The 16,524-nt window shown below is 41.2% G+C and overlaps 1 protein-coding gene across 11 annotated transcripts in view; it reads right to left on the bottom strand.

The window, feature by feature from the left end:
- The window catches only part of LRMDA (leucine rich melanocyte differentiation associated), a 1,018,367-nt gene that overhangs the window by 311,234 nt on the left and 690,609 nt on the right, over positions 1-16,524 (bottom strand). The window lies entirely within an intron of this gene.

Below are 16,524 nucleotides of genomic sequence, written 5' to 3'. Positions count from 1 at the left end.
TAATGCTTTTCAACTGCCTCATAAGCTAAGGAACTAAGTCTTGTAGACTCAACATGAGGCCTTGTACCTTTCAGAATTGCTGTGTCCCTTCCGTACCACGGAAGTCTTGAATCAGCATGTCAAGACACGGACATATGAGCCTATGTGAAGGTCAAGCTCATAATCTACTTCATTGATAACCCCACCATCCTTGTAAATGATGCTCCAGCAAATATTGTACACCTGCAATTTTCTGACATGCCACATGCTCTCATGTTCCTTGAAATGTTTTAATGTTCCTTGGAATGGGTTCTACCCTCTGTCTGAATGACCATTTTCATTTCTTTACCACCAAAATATCAAGAATGTTTGATGCTAGTTATAGCTCCCAAGCTAAACAACAGATTCACAGATTCTTCCTCTTTGAGAGTCACTGCTTCTCCTGAAAGCTGCACTTAGAATTTAGCCCTTCCTTCTTTTTTTAAAGATTGTATTTATTTATTTGAGAGAGAGAGAGAGAGAGAGAGAGAATGTATGAACATGCACGAGCACGGAAAGAGGGGCAGAAAGGGAGAGAATCCCAAGCAGACTCCATACTGCTCAGTGTGGCACCCAACAAGGGGCTTGGTCCCATGACCCTGAGATCATGACCTGAGCTGAAATCAAGAGTTGGCTGCTGAGCCACTTAGGTGCCCCAGCTCCTTTTTTAGTCCTCCTCTTATACATGTATTGTATTATGTTTTGCTATAAATATCTATTTAGACCTCTCTCTAGGGTCATGTTTTATTCACTTTTGAAGGCTAGTGCTTACTGCAGTGCCCAGCACACTGTAAATCTCAACACATTTTTGTTCAAAGATTATATATCTCTCTTTCTCTAAGTTCCATGGTCATATGTTCTATTCACTGCCATTGAAGATTGTGCAGCTACTGGAAATACATAAAAAATATGGTACATTCATCTTAGCTTTCTCTTCCCAGAGGAAAAAAAAATGCAATCTGTAATATTTGGGATTAAAAACTCAATGTTCTAAAAGGGTAAAAGAATCCCCTCTTGAATTTCTGCGGAAATTCTTAGTCATATGGAATCAACTAGTAGTTGACCTAATAAGAGCCTCTCCTGTTAACAGAATCTTTCCTGTCATGAACTTTTAAAAACATCATAAAAGAGACTAATTGGAGCAAGGGAACTAATTATTATTTAAAATGACAACCCAGGGATCCCTGGGTGGCGCAGCGGTTTGGCGCCTGCCTTTGGCCCAGGGCGCGATCCTGGAGACCCGGGATCGAATCCCACGTCGGGCTCCCGGTGCATGGAGCCTGCTTCTCCCTCTGCCTTTGTCTCTGCCTATCTCTCTCTCTCTCTCTCTCTCTGTGACTATCATAAATAAATTAAAAAATTTAAAAAAAAAAAATGACAACCCAGGGGGCACCTGGGTGGCTTAGTCGGTTGAGCATCTTCCTTCAGCTCACCTCATGATCCCAGGGTCCTGGGATCAAGCCCTGCCTCAGATTACCTGCTCAGCAGGGAGTCTGCTTCTCCCTTCTCCTGCTCTTGCTTTCTCTCTCTCTCCTTGTCTCAAATAAATAAATAAAATCTTTTTAAAAAATTTAAAAAATGACAGCCAAAAACAAACTCCAATCAAAGACTTGCTTAGCTTTGTTAAGAACAGAACCAAAACAGTGATAATTTAATGCAGTGTTATCCCTGGCAACGGCCAGCATGCACTTCTATCTAGGTTTACTCTTTCCTTTATCTTCCGCCACACAGCTAATAGGCCTTTCTTTGTAGAAACAGCTACAGAAACTCTGACATATGTACAACTTCAAGAAACACGCTCATATCTATAACTAAATATTTATGCAACTTAGCCCTAGTTCAGTGACGACCACTTTTGAAAACATTTTATAGGGCATATATAGAAGCCGCACATATTTAAAAAGAGGAGGGTATTTTAATGAGAGATTTTATTTTAAAAAGTCTTTAATTTGCTCTTAGATATGCTACAGCCATTGAGGGTCATAAAGTTCATAAAGTGATCATACATATATTTTTTTTTCCAGGCCTTAAATTTAACCCCACAAACACTGTGCTTGCAGCACTGCAAGTTTGAGCTCTATTTAATCAAATCACAGGTTCATAAATTAGGGAGGCAACACCATTTCTTATCTACTATCAGAAATGGGTATAAAAAGTTCCAAGTCATCCCTACTTTTTTTTTAGAGATTACTGGGAAAAATATTTAAAATTTCCCTCCAAAATAGAATGTCTTCATTTATGACAGTTCACATAAATACTGCTTGGTTGCTTCAATTACATCGAGCCAATGAAATTTTAACTATCACCAAGAAATAAAAAATTCCCAGAAATCACTTATTTGAATCATTTCTAAGATTTTCTAAGATAATCAAGAGGTCTTGCATTCAATAGCTACCATACCTTAAGATGACTAGAATTGAAATAGCCATGGCTTAAGATGAGCAAATTACTTAAACCCAATGTGTTTCATATACAATCTGCCTATAGACTAGTCACAGGCTGTTCAGAGGGCTATTTCTGTCAGTTAGAACAGTTGCAGATTCTCCTCTTGGCCCTTGGTCTTATCATGTGTTAAGCAAGGAAACTGGAAGCTGGGGACAAACTGCAACATCAACTTAGAACTTGTTTTTCTAATAAAGTAAATATTCCTCAAGCTCTGTGGCATATCTAGGTTGAAAGACTCTCGGAGTGGTTCCTAGGAATTTGAATATTTAACAAGTGCCCTAGATGATTCTTTTTTTCTTTTTAAAGGTTTATTTATTTATTTATTCCTAGAGATGCAGAGAGAAAGAGAGGCAGAGACACAGGCAGAGGGAGAAGCAGGTTCCATGCAGAGACCCTGACATGGGACTCGATCCAGGGTCTCCAGGATCACGTCCTGGGCTGTAGGCGGCGCTAAACCGCTATGCCACCAGGGCTACCCTACCCTAGATGATTCTAAAAGAGCACACTAGAATCCAAGAATCAATGAAACAAGTATCTCTCAGTTCTAATATTATTATGAATTCAAATTAATATTATGAATATTAATATTCAAATTAATATTATGAATATCAGTCATGGCTCTGGCGAGGACATCAACCTATTTAAGTCCTGAGGGTGTTTCCTGTGCATAGGATTACACAGTCCCCATCCATACATATTTTTACTGAAGGGCACACTACATGAGAGAAACACTTTCAGCGCACAGGTTTATAATTCCACTATCTTGGCCAATTTGCTTCCAATATGTTCTTGTGAGTTTTGAACCTGGTGCCACTTCAGGAAGAGGTCCTGCAACCCATGTGCTGTTCAGGACTCATTGGGAGACAGCTCTTGTTAGCCTTTGTGACTTGGAAGTAAGTTGGATAAATAGCTTATATATTAAAAAAAAAAAAAAATCTCCTGCTCTTTGAAAGGTAATCAAAAGAGTCATTTTGGCATTTCCATAACTGGCCACTGCATTCCCTTCATGGGATTTAAGAACCCAAACTTAAGTCAGTCTGTCACTAAACAGCTGCTTTCACTGCCTTCCTAAAAGGGCCTTACAGGGTGGTTTCCAAGCCTCAGAAACCTGACATTTAGAAGCAAACACCTGCCTTCCCCCCACTCCCCAACTCACCAGCCACATTCCCCAAGTTGCTTAGCCATTAGCTCAAATACAACTCACTGAGTTCAGTTGATTTAATCTAAGGCCGTCACTGGAATCAGCCTCTTATCAAGGGCTGAGGTGTTTGGGGAAAGGTTAGAAGGAATGAAGTGACAAAGGGTTCAAATATCCTACAGTTGGAGTTGAATAAATGGCCACTCATTTCAAAGCTTCAGATTTCAAAAGAAAACAGCTTAGGGCTAGAGAGGAAAATGGGGCGGGGACACCCAACACCATCCAGGATCTATGTATTCCGTCTGATTTATTTAAATAGAAAGAGACATAAGTGCATTTATGAGAATTGCTTTAGCTTTTGTATTTATCAGTCTCCTCCATCTTACCTCCATTCCCCTTCTGACAGAATCATTAATTTCAGTCAATCAATCATTTAACAAAAACTTGCAGGTGACCTCAACATGCCATATAAGCCACAGAGAACTAGTCACAACAGCAGTCTTCAAATTCCCTTGGAAGGGAAAATTAAGCCTGCTATGTGTGCTTGGGGCAACCTAAGCCGTAAATCTCTCTTTTCTGATCTCTTCATATAGATGAAAGAGCAAAGCCGCTCTGGGTTACATACAACAATTATGTGTTCACCAAACTCAGGGAATCAGCTTTCAGACAGCCCTAATCATTACCAATTAACCACGTCTGCTGACATCCTGTAAGCACTGCCCTCGTGCTGCTGAATACCCGGCCTCCCCTTCAGGCAGCCAGTCTCTTGCATTACAGCATATGTGTTTTAGAAGGCCTATTAATGTTTGTTGACAATTCCAAATAGAGGTCACCTGTTGTCATGGTGCAAAATACCCTCTTTCCCTCTCTGAATGCCAGGCAGGGAGGGCAGCTTTGTTAGAAACACTTCAATGCGTCTCTATATTGCCACCAACATTCAGATCTGATGAAAAGAGATTTAGGGTCTCTCAACTCTTCAGTGGCAATTCCCACCTGCTACCACACACAACCATTTGGGGCTGAAAGGAGTCTCTCCCTTGGAAAATAAACGACAGACTGTGGTCAGGCCCTAGGCCTCGGCAGGAAGGTGTCCAGTCACTGGCAGCCACATTTCAGCAAGAAGGTTTACCATCATCCGAAATGTAAATGTGGAAAGAGAATTTCATTCTACTGGGTGCAGAGTGGCCTTTTTCCATTCAAATAATCCTCCTTTAATCCCTCACCGCTCGGAATGGAGAACTTGCATTTAGGAATTCTGTTGCCAATTTGCACAGAAATCCTTTTCTGTACTTCCAGCATGTTCCTGCTGGGTATGAAAGTGGTGCCATTTCAGTAAGATCCAAGTGGAGACTGGAAAAAAAATGTTTTTTAATTATTTAATTAAATTCAATAATCATTTAATTTGATTTAATTCCTCTAATTTGTGCCCAGGGAAGAAAAACATTACCCTGCAAAATGTCAAATATGAATTGTGAGCATTTGGACCTAGAATTTAAATCCTCTTGAGCTCGTGAGAGTCTCAATAAGAGTGTATTCCCCTTGAGGGGGTAGTTATGCTGTTAAAAGACAAAAGCCCCACAGCGCTTGTGGGAGCTGGCTAAGAAGGAACTGGATGCATGCAGGGTTATTAGTTGTGATGACCAGCCTAAGTTCACTTCAGCCCTTTTGATTTCACCCCTGGAATCATAAAACCCAATGCACTTCCTGTGAAGTGCAGGTACCTTCCCTTTGCAATGGGTCAGAGGTGAGATGGGAAGCACTTACAAGGACCAGACATCAAAAGGAGCCCCACTTTCCTCTCTCTCAGTTGCGAATTATCTGAGAGCATCTTGTGCCCAAGGCCCTGGCTGCCAGACTGTGAGCTGAGGCACCCCACATCACTGCAGCAAACTGAGAGGAGCACTGTGGGACACTTCAATGAAACAAATTTAATTTACATCCAAAAGGAATTTTTAAATATTTTGAATTTTTGAGGAAAGTGAAGCAATACTCAACATCTGTCAAACACCCCACAAACTACTAGCTCAAGGTAGCTCTGACTTTCGTCATTCATTCATGATGCCTTCCTTTTGATTATCTCCTATCTTTGTGAAACTTTTGGCGGTCTCTGTGATAAAAGGCAAGTCCTACATGAAAATCAGTGTGGAACAGGAGATGAGGGTAGCAGTGTCCAATCTGATTCCAAGATTTGAGAAGTTGTGCGGTGCTCAACAGGTGTATATATCCCATTGGCAGTAATTGTGGTTATTTAATAAATCTTTTCTTTCATGTATGTGTATTTTTTTCAAGTATGCATATTTTTCTTTCAAATGACCACACCGTATTAGGACACAAATAAATACCTATTAACTCATCCAAATGTACCTAACTACTTAATAAGTGGAACTCTGCACATATGCACACGCACACACATGCAAGCATGCACGCACTTAGAAATAACACAGAAGTTAATTGAGATACAAAGGGCACCATGAACTGAGAAAGTTTGGTAACCGTCCTTCGCCTCTTGGGTTTGAACACCTTTCCTTTCTTTATTCTTTGTAACAAGCTTCAGTCACAGGATTCTGGCCTTGCAGCCTCTGGAAGCTCCCTCTAAATACAGATAAAGCATACTCCTCCACCCACTCATCCTCCCTGGAGGAGCTTGAAGACAACTTGAAAATGAACACACACATCTACACGTGGCCCACAACTGAGTGCTAAGCCCTGTCCATTTTCTCAGTTGCACGCACACTTTGGAAGTGTTATTCCATCAGGTGAATGTAGGTCACCAAACTTAGACATATTCCACCATCTGGGATGAAGGGGCCCCTCAAGAGGGAATCAGCCAATTCCAGTCAAGCCATAAGGAAATAGAGACCCATCACCTTGAGCTGCAATATTGCCACCATCACCACAGGAAGGGTTTAATAAAGATCCATTTCTCTGGTGGTGTTTTTCTCACCAACACCTCATTACCCTTGGATCCTGGCCAGTCCTCGACCTACTTTCATTGAGTAGAGGACAGAAACAAATTACCAGGCTTTTCAAGAAACAAAACGCACAGTAAATAAATTTTCTTAAACTACAGAGTGCTATCATAACCCAAGCCAGGAGAGGAAGCAATCTAATTTCAATCTGTGATCAGAACCAAACACAAGAATCGATGCATCAGCTCCTTTGCAGCAAGGCGAAGGGGTTTCCGGCTGACCTTTGAATCTCTGCCCAGGAAATGAAAGCAGGAGACTGGCAGATAACTTGATGGAAAAACCAGGGAGTGCAATAGAAAGCCAGACAGGTTGTAATAACACCTGAGAGTTACCCAGGGTCTCTGGCAGGGTCCTGCTTGCCACCAAAAACTGCTGCTACCTCAATTGCCATTAACCACTTCTAATGCTGCAATGAATCACCCTAGGTGCCTGGAAACTAGTAAAATGACACCCTCATTTTCTTGCAAATGTAGATTGCAATCCCCAAGACGGAAATAAGGAAAATTGAATGCCCTTCACTAGGCTGCTAAAAATGAAGGGAGTTTCAAGACTTCAGTGATGATCCTTCCCGGGCCAAAATGGTCTCCTGACCTCACCCCACAGTCATCTAGAGGATGCACAATTAAAATCTGCCGCCCATACAGTCTCCTGGCAGGTTTATGCCCCATTTTCCTTCTTTACTCATGGTCCTATCCCAGCCACCAGACTGAAATAACGTTAATTGAACCCAAGCACACGGAACAAGGCATATTCCCAGAATTACTTGATTTGATCTTAATAACTCCATGAGGTATGGGGGTACTCCCCATTTTACTGATGAGGAAATTGAAGCTCAAAATGGTTATGGGATGTGCTCAACACTACACAGCTGGTTGACTTGCATAGTTAGAAATGAAATCCACTGAGTCTAGTCCCTTTTCCTCTATCGCCCTAATTATTCAGAGGAATTGTCCTGGTCCCTGCCATGATGAGGAAAGGAACAATGGACCACTGGCTTATGGAGTGTCTTTAGGTAAATTTTAAAAAGGTATCTCTTATAGGACTCATTTGATACGTTTTTGGTGTATCATTTGGAAAATGATACAAACATTTGGAAAATGTTTTTGGTGTATTTAATATAAAATGATTTTGTGAGAACAAGACACTGCCGTGTGCCTGGGGATCATCACTGTAAATGCACAAATCTAGCATCTATCTATCTATGATATAGACAGTGTCCTTTTAGATGTGGCACCACCATGCAGAGCACATCCTGCTCTATCTTCTTTCATGACTCTGGATGTTCCAGGCTTAAGAGAAGGGATTACTGGATATCTAATCGTCTGGGAGAGGCTGGAAGAATAGGAAATACACAGTCTTGGCCATGATGAGTCATCAGTTAATAAGCTTTGAATCAAATGGAACCCAAATCCCTAACTTCCAAGGAATTCAAAATATATAAGCAGTAAAAATGCTTTTTAAAGAATGATTATAAAGGCCAAATGGTGATCAACAGGACACAGCTTCCATTCAGTGAGCCGAGACTCAATTTAATAGAGTGAAGATCATAAAACCAAGACAGCCTCCTCAACTAGTGGCTTGAGCTAGAAAACACAGGCCATGATAGCAGGGACCAAGCTTGTCTTGTTCACTGCTCTGTCCTCATTCGACATGTTACTCACAGAGCCCTGAAGGGAAAGGCTACTCTTGACAGAAGCTCAATGCTACTCCTCCACCTTTTTCCAGAACATTGGTGTTGCCCCTGGGGCAGGGGCTAATCTGCCAGCTTCTTGAGGCTCCAAGGCTAAACAGAGAACTTTTGCCTTCTAGGACCCATATCTTCCACATTGCTCTGAGTGGCACATTCAGGAAATAAATAAAAAATAAACAAACTGTCCGAGATCCCAGGATTAACATTCCACACCTCGGGCTAAATGGTAGTGCCATCTTATCAGGCTCAGTCTGGAATGCGTAAATGGAAAAAAAAAAATCCCACCAGCTAATGGCTGTATTAAGGAGTTCTATTTAATCAAATGTTGCATTATCTGGAGTTATTTTTAACAGATGCACATTGGATTAATAAAAACTACACAAAACTTGAGATTAAACAAGAGGTTTTGCTAAGTTGACAGTAAGGCCCACTTTAATACAAAGTCATATTAAACAGAAGCCTTTGATATTAGTGAAACCCATAGAATCCCAAATTTCTGGCAGTCGAACAGCAGCAAGCCATACTTTATTGTTGAATTCCTTTTTTTTTTTAAATGTACTTTGAGCAAATTGTGTACTTAGAAAATTAATTGGAAACATAGCTTTGGTTCTTACCAGACCCACTTCAAAACATCTGAAAGATGCCTGGAAAACAATGTGCCCGTCGTCCAGCCTGAGTCCCCAACAGAAGGACAAAAGGACACTGAGACTTGCACATATATCTGGCATAATATGCTAAGAATCTACAGGTATTCACTATGGTTCATAGAAGGCAGGAGAAAATGTTTTCTTATAGGCCAGGAGGAACTCTTTAGAGTCATAATAACAGTAAGTGTGTAGAGCTTTGCAGTATATGAAATATTTTCAAACCACCATTTTGTCTGGTCCTTAGAATCTCTTTGAGTAGACACACAAAGTACCATGATTCACATTTTTAGACACAAATTTCAGTGGCTTCCCCAACATCTCCTATATTTTAGTCCCATCCCTCATGGGAAGCTTGGCCACAAAGCCTTTTGAATTTCAGTACAAAACCTGAGAGAGCAGGCTAGCATTTGGATGCACAAGACAGGCTGCAACCATCCCCGTATAGTAACTCATCACCGACCATTATCTATTTTGTGCATAAAGAGTCACATTCAAACCAGAAAGGCTATTTTTTGAATATACAAGATATATAAAGTCAATGTCTTAAAGGAGTCTATGTAATCCATTATCTTATCATGACTGTATTACAGTTACACAAAAGTTCCTTTCTAATCTCCTAAGAGAACATTTAACACATTGCCATTTTACTACTGCCAAGCCTGGAAAAGTTTTGATTCAGCATTTGCAACCCATCTCTTATGACAACTTGCCAATATGTAGATTAGATCCAATAATTAACGGGATTCAGAAAGTGCACATCATTCAATTTCAGCCAATTAAATGAGCACCATCCATCATTAACTCTTTCTTATTTGGGTCATTAGTACACATACTGGGAGCTGAAAAGGAGGTACCCAGTGGGAACATTGAGGGAGGGAGGGAATAGGTTCATATCTCGAGAACTGCAATGCATTTACTAGAGAAGTGGCCATTGGAGTGTATTTAGGAGTGGGACAGTGTGAGCTCCGCACCCAGACCCCACCCCCTGGCAGCTCTACTCTTCTTCCACAACTCCTCACAGAACTTTATTTTTTCTGCCCCATTTTCCTATACTTTCTAAACACTTCTGCAAATGCTACAGGGCAAGGCAGGAGATGTCATTTTGTTCTAACAGAACAGTTGCTGTGTCTGATACAGTCTCTCCTCTTTCATTGAGTGAAATTGGTCATCTCTCACCTCAACTCCCATTAATGGGACCAAGGAAGCAAGTTCTAGTGCTTTAGTCCAAAGGAGAGTTGACTAGTATTTTATTTTATTTTTTTGACTAGTATTTTAAAGTGCAATTTGATTCTTTATTCAAACAAAAAATTCATAAATGTAGCATATTTAGATCCCCTTCTGCACCTACCTGGACCTTTGTCCATTCATGGCCACCATGGGCATTTATAAATACGTGGTCTATCTCACTCTTCTGAGCTATCACCAGGGTCCTTTGTGTGAGGCTGATTTAAGTTTTCGGTATTTAAAAATGAAATATGGATGCAAATAAATGATGTTTTCCTTTGAAATTTAGAGAGGTCTTTTTTCTCTCAAAAGGTGGGTCAAAGTGCCTTGGGTTAATCTTGCCAGCTGACTAGTGTAAATGTCTAGGCCTCTCCACTTCTGATAATCATTGTAAATATCTCATTAACCACATTGCAATCCGTTTGAAATATTATTATTATTTTTGAAGGAGTCATGGAAAAAAAATCTGGATAATGCCAGCCTGTCATGGCCTTTGCTTGTTGGGAGCAAATTGCTATCACAATAACAATTTCTGTACTTTCAAAAAATTAGTGCCATTTGAGCTGATGTAAAAGTGAAGCACATGACTGGAGTGATGGCAAATTTGCTTTTTTGTAAATAAAGTTGAGGGGCTTTCTACCTAAATTCAAAGCATCCAAGAGAAAAATGAGAGAGGATTCCTGCCCAGAAATGGGCACACTGTCCTCTTTTGGGTCCATGCTATACTCTGGTCCCTTTAAACCCGCCCAGAATTTGGGCCATGCGTTCTGATGTCTGACTAGGAGGCAGGTGGTGCCTCACTGCCCCAGCTGATGTGTTTTGTAACTGGCTTGTCCTTGTCTCAATTCCAACTTTGACTAAGCTTGATGCTGATCATCGTTCTCTTCTGGGACCACCACCACATCCCACCTCCTTTTCCAGTCTCTCCTACCCAGTCTTCACCCTTGAGAGTATGTGAAGTACACTCTTAACTTTGCCTTCCTTCCACCGTTCCTTGCTGTTTTGATTAACACAAGAGCCCACAAAGCTCTCTTAGGGAGATTTGTCCTTTTCTTTTCTGGCCCATCAGACATTTTCCCAGGACACCCTCTACAGTGTGCCAGCTTAATACTATAAAATCTGGCAGAGATAAAAGAACCTGAAACCAGGATTCTCCATGAGACAATATAGGCTACAACACAGACAATATGTTTTTCAGCTTCTTCATATTGGTCACTAGCAATGATAGTCCAGCTACAATTCAGTCATTGGTGCTTACTGGATGTCTATCGGGTGCTAAGCACTTAAAATACAGTGTTTTATTTACTTCTCAGAACAAGTCTGAGGAAGGTATTGATAGACTCACTTGGTAGCTGAGAAAATGGGCTTTGAGAGGTTAAGTGTCTTCCACATTCTACCAAGGGGCATAAAAAGTGCTGCGTAGAAAGCTGAGGTTTCATTTCTGCCATCCTAAGATGCAGCCTCATCTAATAAAAGTGACAAAGGGCTTCCAAGTCTCAAGTAGGAAGCTAATCTAATTTTTTGATTCTCAATTTCTCAACCACTGGTACCACTACCTAGCTTAGTCCCAAAGGTCTTCAACAAATGAGAAGAACCTGGTAGGCTTTCAGTTAAGATAACTTCATCTGTTTCTACAAATTCCCACTCCCCTGTTGTTCAAACACAGTAGGCACTCAATAAATAGCTCTGATTTATTGGCTATTTCCATTTGCAGTAAAGATTAAAAGGAGTTCCTTATCTCTGGCTTCTAGCCTGATCCCAGGTCCTGGATCCTGGTACTTGTGGGCACACAGACTCTCCTCTCATCCCCAACATAAACAGTCTCCAAGGATAGACATTTCATAGCTTCTCCAAATAAGTTTACTCCTCCAGTTCAGATTTACAAGCCAACAAGTAAAACCCAAGGTCAGGAGGGGGAGTCAGAAATGTGTCAATGTTTTCTCATTTTCATGAGCAACTCAGATGGGACAACCTATGGTTAGAAAAACAAACATTATTGATGCCTTCAAGAGGAAATTAGGAAATACTGAGGATGAGTTAAACACCCTAAAGCCAATGGAGATCCTGTGACAAAGCATAAACAAAGCAAGTGACAAAATCAGTTCCCTTAGAGCAGGTACTGAATAACTCAGTGAGGATGAGCCTAAGGCTTTAGGTCATACATCACTAACCTGGAAGAGGTAAGTGGGTCCTTGAGAAACGTATACAGAAAGGGAGAAGAGATTGTGCTCTCCTAAACTTGGGAACAACTTCCTCTACTGGGCCAGGAACCAGCTTCCACCCTAGAGAGAAGAATAACTGGGAACAGTGAAGAACCAAAGGAGAAGATATTTCAAGGGGACTAACAATGACATTCTTAGGGGAAACTAAAGAGAACTTGAGACAGGACCCAGCCCATGTAATGATTCGACTTGTCAGTGTTATCCCTGAGACCTCTCAGGGTCCTGACATACATGGCCTGTCACCCATGCTTTACCCCAGAACTCAGAGGCAGGAAATTCCAGTATAGGTCTATGAGGCCAGGGAAAGATTTCTGGAAGAAAAAGGTTCAAGCCTCAGAGATTTCAATTAAGATATGGCAATCTGACAAGTTAGAGCTCAGAATCTAGGCCTTTGAGGATATCCAAGTAAGTGAGGCAGAGAGAGTAAGGCATGCCATGCCAGTCTGGGGCTCAGGGTTTCCAGTGCCTTGGATGCTCTTCTTAATGGCCCTTAACTCTCAGAACTAACTATAAAGGTCTCTTTGAGAGGTTCCCTATCACCTCTTGGTGGGACTTGGCCCCTTCTAAGGCCTGGTCTCTGCTGGTCTTGTAAGAGTCTTTCAAACCTGGGAATGATTTGCCCCCTTTAGACTAATAGTAGGTACCTCAGCCATGGGTGCCACTTTCCCCCTCCCCCCCTTTTTTTTTTCTATCCCTGGGTTTACCTAAGAACAAATCAATACATCTCTAGTTTTAGCCTAAAAAATGTCCACAAAGCACACCCTCCTTTCACAGCAACTCCTTCTCTGAGCCCTATCACAGCTAAGGCCTATGACCCCCAGGGCCACGGTAGACCCAGAATAATGAATTGTTCAGCAGATAACATACTTTGACCAGAGACTGACACATTAAGTGTCTGCTTTCATCCCATTCCCTTCTATATTCGATGTGGACTCTTGGGGATTGTGGTGGGAAACTTGCTGATTAACTTTAACTTTGAAAAAAAAATATTCCGAGCACAGAAATCCCTTTGAACATATTTTTGGATTGGACAGTCCCTTCCTCCAAGGCCGCAGACTCTCTAGTCTTTTAACTATTCCAGGCCCTTACCGAAGGCAGATCAATACCTGCCTCACATTGAGTCAAACATGTTCTCCTAAGACTCCATGGATCTTAGCCACACTGTCAGCCTACACAGAATAAATCTCCTCACACTTTGGCGTGGCAGCTCCACAAATATTTGAAGATGGTTTCCAAGACCTCCTGATGCATTTTCTTCCTTACTGCCTGAACAGCTCAGGTTCTCCAAAAAGACCACATGTGACTCCTGATCATCCATCCCAGTCGTCCTGCATTATAAAAGGCAGCGTATCCCTACCTTTTAACCATCTTTTGCAGATGAGAACAAGGTATTCTAGTTATAGAATTACCCACCAACCAGCTGTAGAGCTTCTCCTGTCCTCAGCTTTCTCATCTGCCCATTATGAGAATTAGGCCAGTTACTTGCTTCACTAAAGCCCCTTCAAGGTCTAAGGCTTTGTAATCCAAGTTCTGGAGAACAGAGAGAACAATGTCTTCTCTACTCCCCTACTCATTTCTCTTTGACGGCACTCTATTCTCTACATGCAACTGAAGGTTACAGAAACATTTTATTTTAATCAGTCACCAACTCCATTCTCCATCAGTAAATAGCAGTCTGGGCTTAAATGGAAAATGAAAGAGTGAGGTTGGGGACATAAAAGCTGGTTTCAATGAAGTCCTCAATCAACAGCTCTTAAAGGTCTAATGAAACAACCAGAAATTCTTCAGTGCCTCCTGGAGCTGTGTGCGGGAAGTTTGGTCTGGTTTCCAACAAAACTAGTGAACACCATCCCAGGGCTCATTATGCCTAGGAACATATTCCTAAAGTACTTGCTGCCTGCAGAAAATATCACAGAGTCCTGGAATGAGGGATTTCCTCTGAGAGGTGTCACTGGGCATTTCTCAAAGATGAGACAAGCCTCAAGGAACAAGCTGCCACTTGAATAAGCTGCTTTTCTGGATACAATTGTGATGACAGCTGCAATGCCAAGTTGCCACAGAGGGAAATATTGTTTTGTTCTTCTGGTGGGCCAGATCCTTTGAAGTGAGCAAGATGATCCCATGAGGTTTACTAAGCAAAGCTGGCCTTAGGCAAAATTGTCAAGTAAGGAACGTTTCTTTACTACACTCCTACCCCCACTCCTTGAGTTCACAGGACCCAATTCTTCCCACTACCATCCTGCACTCTCTGCAATCTCCCTTGTCAGCTAATGGCTCCTCTTCCCCTCTCCTCTTGAAATTCATCTTTCCTGTGCCCATTGCCATCCACTTCCAAAACACTGCTCTAATCTAATGATTTACCTCACATTTAAGTGCTAATGGATGAAAATTCCCCAGGATTCACTTACCCAATTATAGCTGGGTACTGTGTTAGTGGACATAATGGGGACACTGCTGGAAAATTAAGGGCCACAGAAACCAGTGTGTGTGAAAATCCATTCCAGGAAGCCTTCCTGACTGACCCCTACATATCCCAATTCACTCGAATGTAGTCAAGAAGTCCTCTCCATGTCCGTTTAGCTTACCACAAAGTCTTCTATAAGGCACATTGCTCACTCAGATTCACTGAGAATTCAAGTGAATGCCTGCTTATATTTCCAAGATAGGACCCTTGAGGGCTATGAAAATAGCACTGCAAGGACCACTCACTTTGTGATACTGTTCCTCTGGGGAACAGATAGACATTTCATTCAGAAATCTCTATTACATTTGGTAACAAAAAATATTTATAAAAGCATCTGGGTGCTGCTATTGGACCAGCACCCTTTGGTTAGAGACAGACAGCATGTGACAGCCAGCCAAAGTGGGTTAAGCAAGGTGCAAAAGTGAAGGTTGCAGAATGCCAATGGAGAGGCTAGATAAGACAGGAATTCAATGCCAGTTCTATCACCATCTGACCAACTTACTGAATTTTGGTTTCCTCATCTGAAAAATGGACATATTATCTACATCAAATAGTTTGCGTGAAGATAAAATCAAATTAGCACACATTCACCAAATGCCGGTTCCCTTTCCTTATCTCCCCACCCTCACTGATGTAGGACTTATTACTTATGAAAGTGACCACTCATTTATTTTTATATTTGCAAAAGAGGGAAAAGGGTTACTAATCTATCCAATATATTAAATAAGACAATAGGAACAATTTTAAACCTATGTAGAAAAACAAGCAATTTTCAAATAGTTGAGCATCTATTTACTACAATTGGTAAACTACTTAATTTTCCATTAAAGCAAGAACTTGGAAAGATATTTGACAAAATTGTGTTAGCTTCCTTTGAATTACTGCCTTTACCATTACTGAGACTAATACAATTATATTTCTTTTCAAGTAATCTATAATTAAGAGGATTTTTTTAAACCAATTCAGACTGGTTTACCCACAATTAATTGAAAATAGTTAGCTTTTCCTGTAGTATTTCAAAGCAAGAGATTGGATATAAAAACTAAAACCTTTGCTAAATTGGTCTTGGCAAGCTCTTTTCCAGAATTTGAAATGCTGGTGTGTGATATATACTTCCAAGGTGATGGCCGTTGCTAGGAAAGGGTCTTGGTAGGCAGAGAAATTCTTCTCCAATTAAAAAGGATGCCACCAAGATGGGCGCACTGCATGACTGCAAAGACTCCAATGATAAGCAGCTTCATTCATAAACTTCACCAGGCTGTGCTTTTTTTCCCCTTGACCTCCCAGAGTTCAATAAAAAACAATACGCTTTTGGGTGTTCAGGCCCTGTGCTATGGAAGATCCTATTGGAAAATCAGCCTCAATGTGTGTAAACTAGGCTGTTGGAGGTCTGAAGTGCTGCCACTAATTGGTTGGTGCTGGAGGAAATATGTATTATGTGAATTACTGAGAAAAAGATGCTTTTGTAGTACTTTGACACGATTACACACTATCCATAATTCCTCTTGGGTTACAGTCAACCCCAGCAACTTATTATTTTAAGAGAAGCTGTCCTGTGATTTTATCTGTGGCTGTCCCTTCTGTGTGCACACGGGTGCATGCCAGTGTGTGCCCCCAAGCAGTGCCAGGTCCTAAGCAGTTCCACACAACTTCTGTAGTGGAAGCTGCCCTTCCACTGTAATCCATTTTCATTAGCACCCTTTGATC

This window comes from Canis aureus, chromosome 4 (assembly GCF_053574225.1).
Source record: "Canis aureus isolate CA01 chromosome 4, VMU_Caureus_v.1.0, whole genome shotgun sequence".
NCBI lineage: Eukaryota > Metazoa > Chordata > Mammalia > Carnivora > Canidae > Canis > Canis aureus.
Note: the sequence above shows the minus strand (reverse complement) of the source record. Positions and strands in the feature narration are given on the sequence as shown.